The 12,067-nt window shown below is 38.1% G+C and overlaps 1 pseudogene; it reads left to right on the plus strand.

The window, feature by feature from the left end:
• Positions 1–3,495: 3,495 nt before the first annotated feature.
• Positions 3,496–8,725, plus strand: LOC106535373 (extracellular calcium-sensing receptor-like; annotated as a pseudogene).
• Positions 8,726–12,067: the final 3,342 nt, after the last annotated feature.

Genomic DNA, 12,067 nt, shown 5'->3' on the forward strand with positions numbered 1-12,067 from the left:
TCGAAGCATCCTGGGCCTCCATAACACCTCAGCAGTGCCACAGGCTGATTGCCTCCATGCCACACCACATTGAAGCAGTCATTTTTGCAAAATGATTCCCCACAAAGTATTGAGTGCATAACTGAACATAATTATTTGAAGGTTGACTTTTTTTGTATTAAAAACATTTTTCTTTTATTGGTCGGATGAAATATGCTAATTTTTTGATAGGGATTTTTGGTTTTTCTTTACTTTTTTGCCAAAATCATCAATATTAAAACAATAAAAGGCTCGAACTACTTCAGTTTTGTGCAATGAATCTAAAATATATGAAAGTTTAATGTCTATCAGTACATTACAGAAAATAATGAACTTTATCACAATATGCTAATTTTTTGAGAAGGACCTGTATGTGTCTACTTTGGTCATGATTTTCAGTTTAAGTTAGCTTCTTTTGTATACATTTTTTTCTAGACTGTTATTAGGGGTTGGTACCCATACTTAAATTATGATCTACCCCCGTGATCTGTCATCCTGGCTCCTTCTTGCCTTAATGTTGTGCCTTATCAATTTCTATGTGAAATAACAAATTCTTCATGTGAGTGTTGGAATACTGGGAGTTGATCTGGATGTTGGACATTCTTTCTTGCTCATGATTGTCTCATTCTAGCAGCTCATTTCTTATCAGTTTTTCAGATACAATGCAAAAGTCCTGCTCACATCTTTCTCTGTGTAAAACATTGGGTACATAGTGTACATCTGTAATCGACAAATATATTACTCTTTATTTGGCAAATCCCTTTGAGATCACAGATCTCTTTTGTAAGTAAGGCCTGAAGGCAGCCTACTGTACATGTTTTTGCTCTGTGGGAGAAAACAGGTGTACCCAGAGAAAATCTATGCAAGCACAAAAAGAATGCAAACCCGACACAGAAAGACRGCAGGTCCGAACCAGGGATCAAACCCAGGACCTTTTTGCTGTGAGGCAACAGTACCAACCACTGAGCCATCGTGCTGCRAAATATTTTTGTTTAATCAAGCTAACTTGTAAAAAATATGATAACACTTTTATTTGAAGGTGTGTGCATAAGACTGTCATAAATTTGACATAACACCCGTCATGAACTTAAATGAGTCCTCATGAATCTCTACGACTGTTGTCATTAAGTGTCATTCGGTAAATTATGACACTTTTAAAGCAAAGTTGACATTGTTTAAAACGTCTTTGTTATGGCAACTTGCCATTAACCAAGAAATCATAACCTGTTAAAAAATCTATTAAATATCAACTTTAACATTTTTTTACACTGTCATTTGTTGTTAGTCTTAACTTTGGCTTTCATGAGACCAATAAACGTCATTAATATTTTATAAAGATGTCATTAAGTGTCATTCCACTGACAAATGCTTATAAATACTCTAACTTGTCAAGACATTTTTTTTGTCTTGGTTAATGTCAAGTTGTCATAAAAAAGACATTTTAAACAATGTCAACTTTTCATTAAAAGTGTCCTAATTTACCAAACGACACTTAATGACAACAGTCAAACATTCATGAGAGCTCGTTTAAGTTCATGACAGGTGTTATGTCATATTTATGACAGRGTTATGACAGTGTTATGCACATCCTTTCAAATAAAGCATTACAAAAATACTATATATACTTGTGTACTGTATATAGACCTATTCTCTTGCACAAACAGGATATAAGCAGGAATCATGCCTCTTTAAAATATGCAAATCTAAGAGGGAAAAATGTAGAACAGCATAATAGTAATTTTATTTTGCAAACTTCGTTTTTGGTCTTAAGCWACTTTTCAAACTGGTTTTCCTCAGATCACGTGAGTTTGCAGAGTCTTTGTTATTTCTCTTCTGACTATTTAGCTTCATCAAAGCAGAAGTGGGACCATTGAAGAAAGACTGTGATAAAAGCAAAGAGGGGAAAAATCAAGCAGATGGATCAAAGCACAGAATCATTATTAGAAAAGTAGATTTTTTAAACACAGAGACTGTAACAGAATTAATGTGTTCCTGCACATTTTGTTTGTCCTAACATGCCCCGTGTTCCTTTTATTTTATAGTTTACTGAAAACTCTCATGCGTTTTCTCCACTACACTCATTATTGGTCTTTTAGTATGACTGTGCATCTTACTAGTACATTAACATAGTTTTATGTCACATTATTGACATTTTTTACCGCCCTTCAGTGGCACTGTGCTTTATTTTCATTGTGTTCCTGTATTTCTATCCACCCTTAAAATTTAAACAGGGAGGAGGATTCAGCACGCACAGGCTTTAACTATCCTGATCTGTTTAAAGATAAAGACCGTACTTTTAATCAACTTTGTTTTTAGTTTACTTTTAGTTTTAAATCTGTCTCCTGAGAGTGAATGCTTTTTTTTTTACATAAAAATCTTACAAAAAGGTTAAAAAAGGTTAGAGCTGAGCATCATAACTGAGGGCGCTCATGTCACATGGGGACATATTAGGAGCATAAGAASACCTACATGGCCAGAGGCAGCACAACATGCTGTGTGTAATATTATCTTTGCTTCATATTCTGGGTTGCTCTGTTTTGTAGCCTGCAGGGCTTGTCTTGATAATGATCTGGGGGGAAAAAACCCTGATGACTTGTGCATTACTGCACAGAGATAGTTTTCACTGAATGCATGAACTAAAAAGGAAAAAAAAATAAAGAGTAACAAAAGAAGTAAAACAAACAAAATTGGATTTAGCGAAACTAGCATACTGTATATTTTCACAATACCACACATGATAAAGTCATGTAATTTGTTCACAGTTATTACACAATGTACACATGTACYCTTATAATAATAAAACCTTACTTTAAGCCAACTGCACCATATCAATATCAGGTTTATTGGGTTTAATTAGTTCATGAGGAAAAAAAAGTCAATATGATGCACTCTGAAAAGATGGACCTGTTGTGTGTCTGAAGGCATGAACTGTGTATAATATTGTTTAGCAGCCCCAGGTGACACTTGTATTGTGTGCCTCATTATTTCAACGCAGGTTGAATACATCCTACTCAAGCGTAACAATGCTACATGACAGAGCTCATGTCTTTCTTCATTAAAGTCAAGTGTCCATTCCGTTCTTGTTATTGTAATTAGCTGCTGTAAATGTTCTACTGATCTGAAGCAAAGGGAAAGATATGTCACTCTGTCAGCTGTAATAATGGCCAGGTTGTTTAGTGTATAAAAGTTGAGACGCATTATCGCTCACATGACTCCTGCATACAGACGTGTGCAGTCCTTGAAAAGATTTCCATTTAATGAAATATTAATAGTTGTTTAAGCTACTTTTTGCTAATCATTTATGTTATTCAAAAACTTTTCTTCCAAAACCTGAACATCTATGCAAATATGATGCTAAACTTTATGATGAATTATTTTTGGATGACGATAGTTGAGCCTGTCCTCACATGGAGAGGAGCCAAGCTTGTGCTTTTGAGTTTTCTGTGGAACGGCTTATATTCCTATGACTCTAACCAGAACCAGAGTCCACATTGTGAACTGATTGCCGGTGCTACATCTCTGCCTGTGCTGGAGAAAGAAGGGGACATCGTTCTGGGGGGACTCTTCTCCCTTCATGACATGGTGGTGGAGCACAATCTGTCTTTCACCTCTCAGCCTCCTCCTACAAAGTGTACCAGGTATGCTGCTTTAACTGGAAGCTGTAAAACCATTGTGATCATGTTCAGCTGTTTTACTGTATCCAAATTGGTTAAATGTTGCCCTGTTGATTATTTCATCTTCGCCAGATTTAATTTTCGAACTTTCCGATGGATGCAAACTATGATCTTTGCCGTTGAGGAGATCAACAGAGAAGGCAAACTCCTTCCAAACATCACAGTCGGATACAAGATTTATGACTCATGCAGTTTGCCACATCAAGCTTTGAAGGCTGCGGTGGAGTTAATGGGAGAGAAGAATGATTCACGTTTCGAAAAAAAGACTCAGACTAATGACACTTGTCACAGGAATGTGCCAGTGGTGATAGGAGATGGAGGGTCCACTCAGTCTCTTGTTGTGGCTCATTTCCTTGGAGTCTTCCATGTTCCACAGGTAAATCTATCAGAGTTGTGTCTGACACTAGAATAAAGGCAGCATGTAGTATTTTCTTCTTTTTTTTCCTGTTTTTCCACAACCAATTTTTATCAGTTTGTCTTGTCACTGATTCCTTGCTTTGTGTTATATCGCAATATCTGACACTGGCTACTCACTACAAAACCAATGAAATGATTTTACAGGTCAGTTATTTCTCCAGCTGTGCCTGTCTAAGTGACAAGAAGGAGTTCCCTGCCTTTTTAAGGACCATGCCTAGTGACTTCTACCAGGTTAAAATCAGCTCATAATTGACATTCCCAGTATATCAACATTTCTAATAATTAATTTGCTTCTCTCTCCTTTTTCATTATTCTTTGTTCAGGTAGATGCCCTGGTACAACTGGTGAAACATTTTGGTTGGACTTGGGTGGGAGTGATTGCAGGTGATGATGCGTATGGTCACAGTGGTGCAAACATCTTTGCAAATGAGGTTTGTCACACACCCAGTAAAGAAAAAAGACAAAATATTGATTTTGCAAGGTTTGTTTTATTTACATAACTCACATAACTCCACTTTTAACACCACATTATCACAGATCTTTGTTTTTGCTTCCTTAGGTCAAAAAGTTTGGTGTTTGTGTTGCCTTACATAAAATCATTCCAAAGAACCGAAAGCAGACAGATATTTTATCCATCATTTCTATTATCCGCTTGTCTGGGGCTCGGGTGATTTTGGTGTTTGCTGTGGAGCAAGATGCAGTGGCGTTGTTTGATGAAGCACTCAGGTATGATACAAAGCCAGGGACAATTTTGGGCAATGTTTTTCTTTTTTGTTTGTTTGAGTTTGACTATGTGCTGTTGCGTGTCTGCACAACTGTCATCTCCATCCCTGCTAAGTTTAGAGCCGGGCTGACTGGAATTCAGTGGCTGGCCAGTGAAGCTTGGAGTACAGCTGCTGTACTTTCCACACCCACAAAGTTCCACCACATCCTGCTGGGTACCGTTGGATTTGCAATTCGCCAAGCGCACATTCCTGGACTGCGAGACTTTTTGGTTCGCTTAAATCCCTCAAGACCAGACCCCCAGGAAGATCCTTTCCTTATACCCTTCTGGGAGGAGGTGTTTCAGTGCAGTCTGAGTGGGCAAGTTGAAGGTCAGGAACAAAACGCTGAGGGTAAACCACCATGCAACGGAACAGAAGACCTCAGGCGTGTAACAAATATCTATTCAGATGTGTCACAGTTGAGAATTTCCTACAATGTCTATAAAGCTGTTTATGCTGTTGTTCATGCACTAAAAAACATGAAAAGCTGTGAGAAAGGAAAAGGTCCATTTCCTCTGCAGACCTGTCCAGATGCAGGTAACATTCAGCCATGGCAGGTACTTTTGCATATTGTATGTTAACCAAGTTTAGATTAATATGACTTAGTTACTGCCTTTTGTGCATAATATTTTCTCTTTTCTTTAGCTTCTTCATTATTTAAAACAAGTCCAATTTGTGAACTTGTTTGCCGATGAAATACAGTTTGATGAGAATGGGGACCCTGCAGCCATGTATGAACTGGTGAACTGGCAGTTGAGCCCAAATGGGGAGGTGAAGTTTGTCACTGTAGGCAAATTTGAAGGGATGACCCCGACTACAAAACAGAAACTTGAGCTCCAAGAGGAGAATATTCTGTGGACGTGCAACCAAACCAAAGTAGAAGTCTCATTAAATTTAAGAAAAAATATTTGAGATTTGATAATTCTTCATTAATACACAGTATTTGCTGATCATTGTGGTTGATTTTCCATTTTGTTTACTTTTTGCCTAGGTCCCCTTATCAGTATGCAGCTCCATTTGTCACCCAGGCGCCCGGAAGGCAATGAGACCCAGCTTTCCTGTCTGCTGCTATGATTGTGTGACTTGTACAGCTGGAGAGATTAGCAATCAGACTGGTGAGAGAGGGGCATTTAGGCACAATGGGCCTCATGCAAGAACCGTTCATACGCACAGATTTGTTCTTAAGTTGTGCGTACGAGTGATTTAGGAGAATTTGTGYCATTCACCAATGTTTTCGTATTCTAAGATTTTCTTCAGATACGAACAAAATTTAGGAGTGGTCCAGACCTGTCGTATATTTTACTAACAGTCAGTCTGCTGTTATCCAGACGGGTTTTCCTCCATAATAACTTTATATTTCGTTAGTTTGAAGATATTTTGAGTTGAAAATAAATTACACTCCATAATTATGTTGACAATAGGTTATTCTGCTTGAATTAGAGTTATAATTTTAAATGTAATAATTTAGACTGACAATATAAATTGTCCGGCCAGTTTATCCAGGATCGGGTCGCGGGGGTAGCAGCAGAGAGACCCAGACATCCCTCTCCCCAGCGACACCTTCCAGCTCGCCCGCAACTGAAACCACTTCAGACCACAGGGGGCGTACGGTGCGCAGTGCCGTGGCTTCTGAATAAATGAAAATGATTTAACACAGTTATTTATACTTTTAGCAGCTCTTTTTATRCCACAGCTGACCTGCTAAAAATGACAGATTTTCTTTTCTGGATCTCTGACAGACGGACTTCAATCTCTGAACTCGTAAAGTTCTTCTTTTTAATTTTCGCTGTCATTTTTCATGAATGGACACTTCCTTGTATCTGAGGCAGGAAACACAGCCTTATATGGTGTTTTTGGGGTGGTAATTATGCTAATCTCCTCTCCTCGTGCACGAGCAGCTGGATACAAACAGGTGAATTTACGCAGCTCATTTACACACTTTTCCTGAATATAGAAGAGTTTGTTGAATCTGACGTGACATGTTCGTACGAACTCTTTGTACGAAGAAAAGTAAGAGAAATTTAGGATAAGAATACGAACATGTTCTTGCATGAGGCCCATTGTGTACAAAACTCTGACTTCTTGCACAATGGAGGAATGAAAAAAAACAAAACCTCAATATGACACCTTTGAATTACTTTTAGATGCCATAGATTGTGTGCAATGTCCACCAGAGTTCTGGTCCAACGCTGAGAGGACCACCTGTGTTCCCAAACAAGTGGAATTTCTCTCTTTTAATGACACAATGGGCTTCACTTTGGCGGTTATTTCGCTCTTCGGCTCCCTGAGCACCTGTGCTGTGGTTTTGATATTTTTCTGCCATAGAACTACACCCATTGTCAGAGCTAACAATTCTGACCTAAGCTTCCTGCTGCTCTTCTCCTTGACTTTCTGCTTCTTGTGTTCCCTGACCTTCATTGGCCAGCCGTCTAAGTGGTCCTGCATGCTGCGCCACACGGCGTTCGGGATCAGCTTTGTTCTCTGCATCTCTTGCATTCTTGGGAAAACAATAGTGGTGCTAATAGCATTCAAGACAGCAATTCCAGGCAGTGATATTATAAAATGGTTTGGTCCTGCACAGCAAAAGTCAATTATTACCATTTGTACGCTAGCCCAGGTAAAGACTTCTTGATTTTACTAAGCTGTAATGGTGCATTGCATTTGTACCCAAAAGTTGGAAAAACTGAGTTACAAGCTAGAAAAAAAACCATTAAAACACCACCTGAGGTTCAAATTACAACTCAGACTTGTAGATCCCACACAAACTCCAATCTCAAAATTCTATGTGGCTACCTAATCCATAAAAATAGTGGCAGCTATAGTAATAATTATTTTATTAAACCAAATACATTCTCAATTAAATAATTATTTTCAGATCTAAAGGCTCCACACAGAGCCTTTGTGTGGGCCTGGAAGTCTAATCAAAACAGCCCTGAGCTTATGTGCCAATACACTATTCATATATACCCTGGTCATACCCTTAGACGTCATCCCTTGTATGCCAGCATTGGTATCCTGGAAATGTTAATATTATTCCTACACTGCTGGAGTGAGGCACGTATTAAGTAGAGACTTGTTGATTCTCTAACTGTTTAAGGTAAATGATCACAACTGATCACAGAACATAAGATTTAAGCCTGCATCTAAAATTCAGTTAATCGACCAGAAAATATCCAACAGTAGTGTGCTTCCTTTATRTGGAAGCATGTTGYTAKAGCGAATCATCACGTTATTTTAGAATTTCAATAGAAAAAGAAKCTGGACTGAGTGTGGCCTGATATCCAGATAAGAGTTTCAACTTTAAAAACAAATGGAATGCAGCATAATTCATTTGGATGTTTTTAATTGAAATGTATAACACATTTCTTCTTATTCAGGTTTTTATATGTACTGTGTGGCTGATAGTGGCACCCCCTGGCCCCCACCAAATGATGCCACATGGGAAGCCTTTTGTAATTCTCTTCTGTGACGAGGGTTCAGCGATTGCATTTGCTTTGGTTCTGGGCTACATCGGTCTTCTGGCCTCCCTCTGCCTTCTGTTGGCCTTCCTGGCAAGGAAGCTTCCGGACAGCTTCAATGAGGCCAGGCTTATCACCTTCAGTATGATAATATTTTGTGCTGTGTGGGTGGCATTTATCCCTGCCTACATCAGCTCTCCAGGAAAGTARGCCACTGTAACAGAGGTGTTTGCTATCTTGGCCTCCAGTTATGGACTGTTGGGTTGCATTTTTGCCCCAAAATGCTACATAATCCTACTCAAACCAGAAAAAAACACTAAGAAACATTTAATGTCCAAAGCTCCCTCTGGCAAATTTTAAAAGAAATAAAAATTAACTCATTTCATTTGCAAAAGTGGACTTTAATGTGAATTTTAAAAAAGTGGTTGTAGAGTGAGTTTACCACCAGATGGTAGTAGTGCACTATGAARACTGTCTTTAGCCACTTCCAGCTGGAAACACACAGTGATGTTTTCACACGTCTGTATTTTTACAAATAGCCTTCTATTGTCTTTGTAATTATATGCTAGTACACCAAATGGAGTACGCCAATACTTCAAAAAGAAATGAGGCTCATACAACGTAGYGTTCAGAGAAAAGACAAAACCCTCACCTTCCCAGAGTATCAGTGACACTCGTTTGACAGCTTTAGTGCAAATGTGAAGGAAATCTCAGAGCTAGATCTGACTAGGATTTGGCAGCCATGTGCATGCTTGTTTGACTCAGAGAAAAAGATGAGGGTCAGGATTTTGGAGGTCTGTTCTGTCGAAATTCCATCTGACATTATTTAATTGAAACTTCTTTCTCCAGGGCCCTTCACATAAATGATCACTTCTGGTTGTTCCCTACAGAAAATAAATAAATAAATAAACAAATAATTAAATAAAATGAGTGGTATTTTCTTGCCTTTCCCAGCTGCATTAAACATTGTTTTTCTTTTGGCTGCTCCTCTCTCTGAGGGTTGCCACAGTGGGCAAAACTGCACATAAGATTAAGCAATTATTTTACGCTGGATGCCCTTCTTGATGAAACCTGGGCACAAGCCTGCAGCCTCAGGATTAGAAGACCACCAAGATGCCCCAGCCCTGCTTTATTTAGTGCAATACTGATTATTCATCACTGACTAATCTGTTGCTCCTTCCAAGTAAAAGGAATACAGCGGAAGAAAGAAAGATTGTGCATCACTCATGTCGATCAAGAAAAGATAAAAGGGAAAGGAGGGGGAGTTATGATTCAAAGCAATAATTAAAATTTTGATCTTGTTTTTGTGGAAAGAAAACATTCAGACATACATGTTGAAGCTAGCTCTTTGAACTATCTTTGTTTGAATAAAAAGACCAGATACTGGTGGAGCCAAGATCAACTTGGATTGTTGTTTCTTTAAAAGAACTCCAGTCTGAAAAATTGCATAGTTATTAATGATGATTTAAAACATTTACACTGCCATTAGTTTTGGATTTCATAAAAATTATGTTGAAAAAATAAGGCTTCACCAGATGAACTACAGCTAGCTGCTGTCTTGACTGTTTAGGCTTGCAATTATACATAAACATTACTGGCAGTGGCATGAAGGCTTTTAACAGTGTTWGAAAGAATTGCTCTGAAAATCTTAAGACTGGGTGCAATCCACTTTAYCTCATCACTTCAGTAAGATCTGAAGGCGATCTTGTAAGATCTACAACATAAGATATTATTTGGGTAACGCTTTCTATTATGGTACCATTATTACCATGTAATTACAAGGTACTAAAGCGCTAATCAAATGTAATTACTACATTATTACCATGTAATTACATAGTAATTAGGGTACAAAAGAAAAACTACTGTTAGTAAAACTACTCTTATTAGGTAACTATAATCAAATTACTATTCAATAGTAACACAACATTATATTTATAACCGAGAGAATGCAACTACTTGTTAATTGCAATAATATGTAACTTTAAAACTGTCCAAATTACCTACTACTTATTTAAGTGTTATAGTGAATTGTAATACATWACCAGGTAAGTGCTACATTCCTGCAGACAATTAATTACATAGTAAAATTGTACCCTATTTACCACGTAATTACATGGTAATAAGGGCACCGTAAARGAAAGCGTTACCATTATTTMTTCAGAACATTTACACAGAACCCAATTACAAAAGAGCTGAACTATCACTTAAAATTAGTTGACTGATAATGATTCACAGTCGTTTCCGAACTTTATTCAATTTTCCCTTTTTATTTGTAATCAAATTTAGAGTAATTATAAAGGAGTGGGTGTATTTCTCTTTACAGTGCACTGCCTGTCTATTTAACAAAAAAAAGCAGCGATTGCTTGTTTTAATCAAGGAAACTAGAATAGATCATTTCCATTTCAAGTTTAAATAATTAATTTGATTTGAACAAGAACACGCCGCATGGTAATTTCTTTAGCGCATGGGTGCTCAACCAGTCGATTGCGATCAACCGGTAGCTCGTCGGCTGGTTCCCGGCTGCTCACGGAGCTCCATCTTCCTCTAACAGCTGAAAGCAACAGTTGCGCTCCGGCCCGGGACTCAGGTCCGCTCGCTGAGCTCTTTGGCAGAAGCGGTGGAGGTGGGAGGCGGGAGGAGTTTACATTCCAGCCTTGAATACGCTCCCTCCGCCCTCCCCAGCACAGCTGACGAGCCGGCTCGTCAGCTCCGCTCACAGACGTAGTCTCGCGAGTTTTGGGTGCGGTGAAACAGCACTCCGAACATGGTCTCGCGAGACTTTAGGGTCACATGTTCACAACAAAGCAGCAAGGCGGGAAAAAAAATGAACGAAAGACAGCTAACAAGCAAATAAAAACATTATTTTCACCTGGAAGAGGACTCATGTAATTCGAGCACTGCCTTGGCTTGTCCAAAAAGGATAACGTGGAACGGCATTTCTTTCAAAACAATGCACAAATGCTACAAGATAGATTCCCCCTCCTAAGCTAAGGCTGCTAATGCAGCCCCGTATCTGCCACAAAAAAAAAAAAAAAAAAAAAACACTGCAGAAAACATCTTTCCGAGAAAAAACAGGACGAAAACAATAAGACACCCGCTTACGCTTCACAATAAGGGCAGTCAGATCTCTGATTTGACACATTAGTCGTGAACACTTGCATCTTGTTCAGAAATGTATAGAAACGTTAAATAATGCTGAACATAAACAAAGCTAGAATTGGTCTAAATGAATACAATCAATGTTAAATTTAAAGAAAAATATGTTCAATGTTTTAAAAGGAGATTGTCTGCAAAATGTAAGGCGCTAACATGGAATTTTGCATKAAAACTGTGATAACTAAATTGCTCACCATCTGTGCTTCAAGTTTCATATTTGCAGATATCAGATAACTGATAAGGAAAGTTTAAAGCAAGACTCTTATCCACACAGGAAATAAAAAAAATAATCAAATATCTGAGCAAATCCTAACAAACTGTCAATATTAACAAAAGAACCCCAAAAAATGATCAGCCATAACACTGAACACATAACAAAACAAAAAACAAGACGTTAAAATTGTTACACCAAGTACAATAAAATATAAAACAATACAAAACAGCATTTTTTCTGTCCAGATAATTTGACAAAAAGTAATATCTTTTTTCAGATGTCAGGAGATCAAACAGCACTTGTCATATCTTTCTAAAAACATTCAGACAGCAGGGAGACTGAACCCTTATTTTGAGATATTAACAC

This window comes from Austrofundulus limnaeus, unplaced genomic scaffold (assembly GCF_001266775.1).
Source record: "Austrofundulus limnaeus strain Quisiro unplaced genomic scaffold, Austrofundulus_limnaeus-1.0 Scaffold1432, whole genome shotgun sequence".
NCBI lineage: Eukaryota > Metazoa > Chordata > Actinopteri > Cyprinodontiformes > Rivulidae > Austrofundulus > Austrofundulus limnaeus.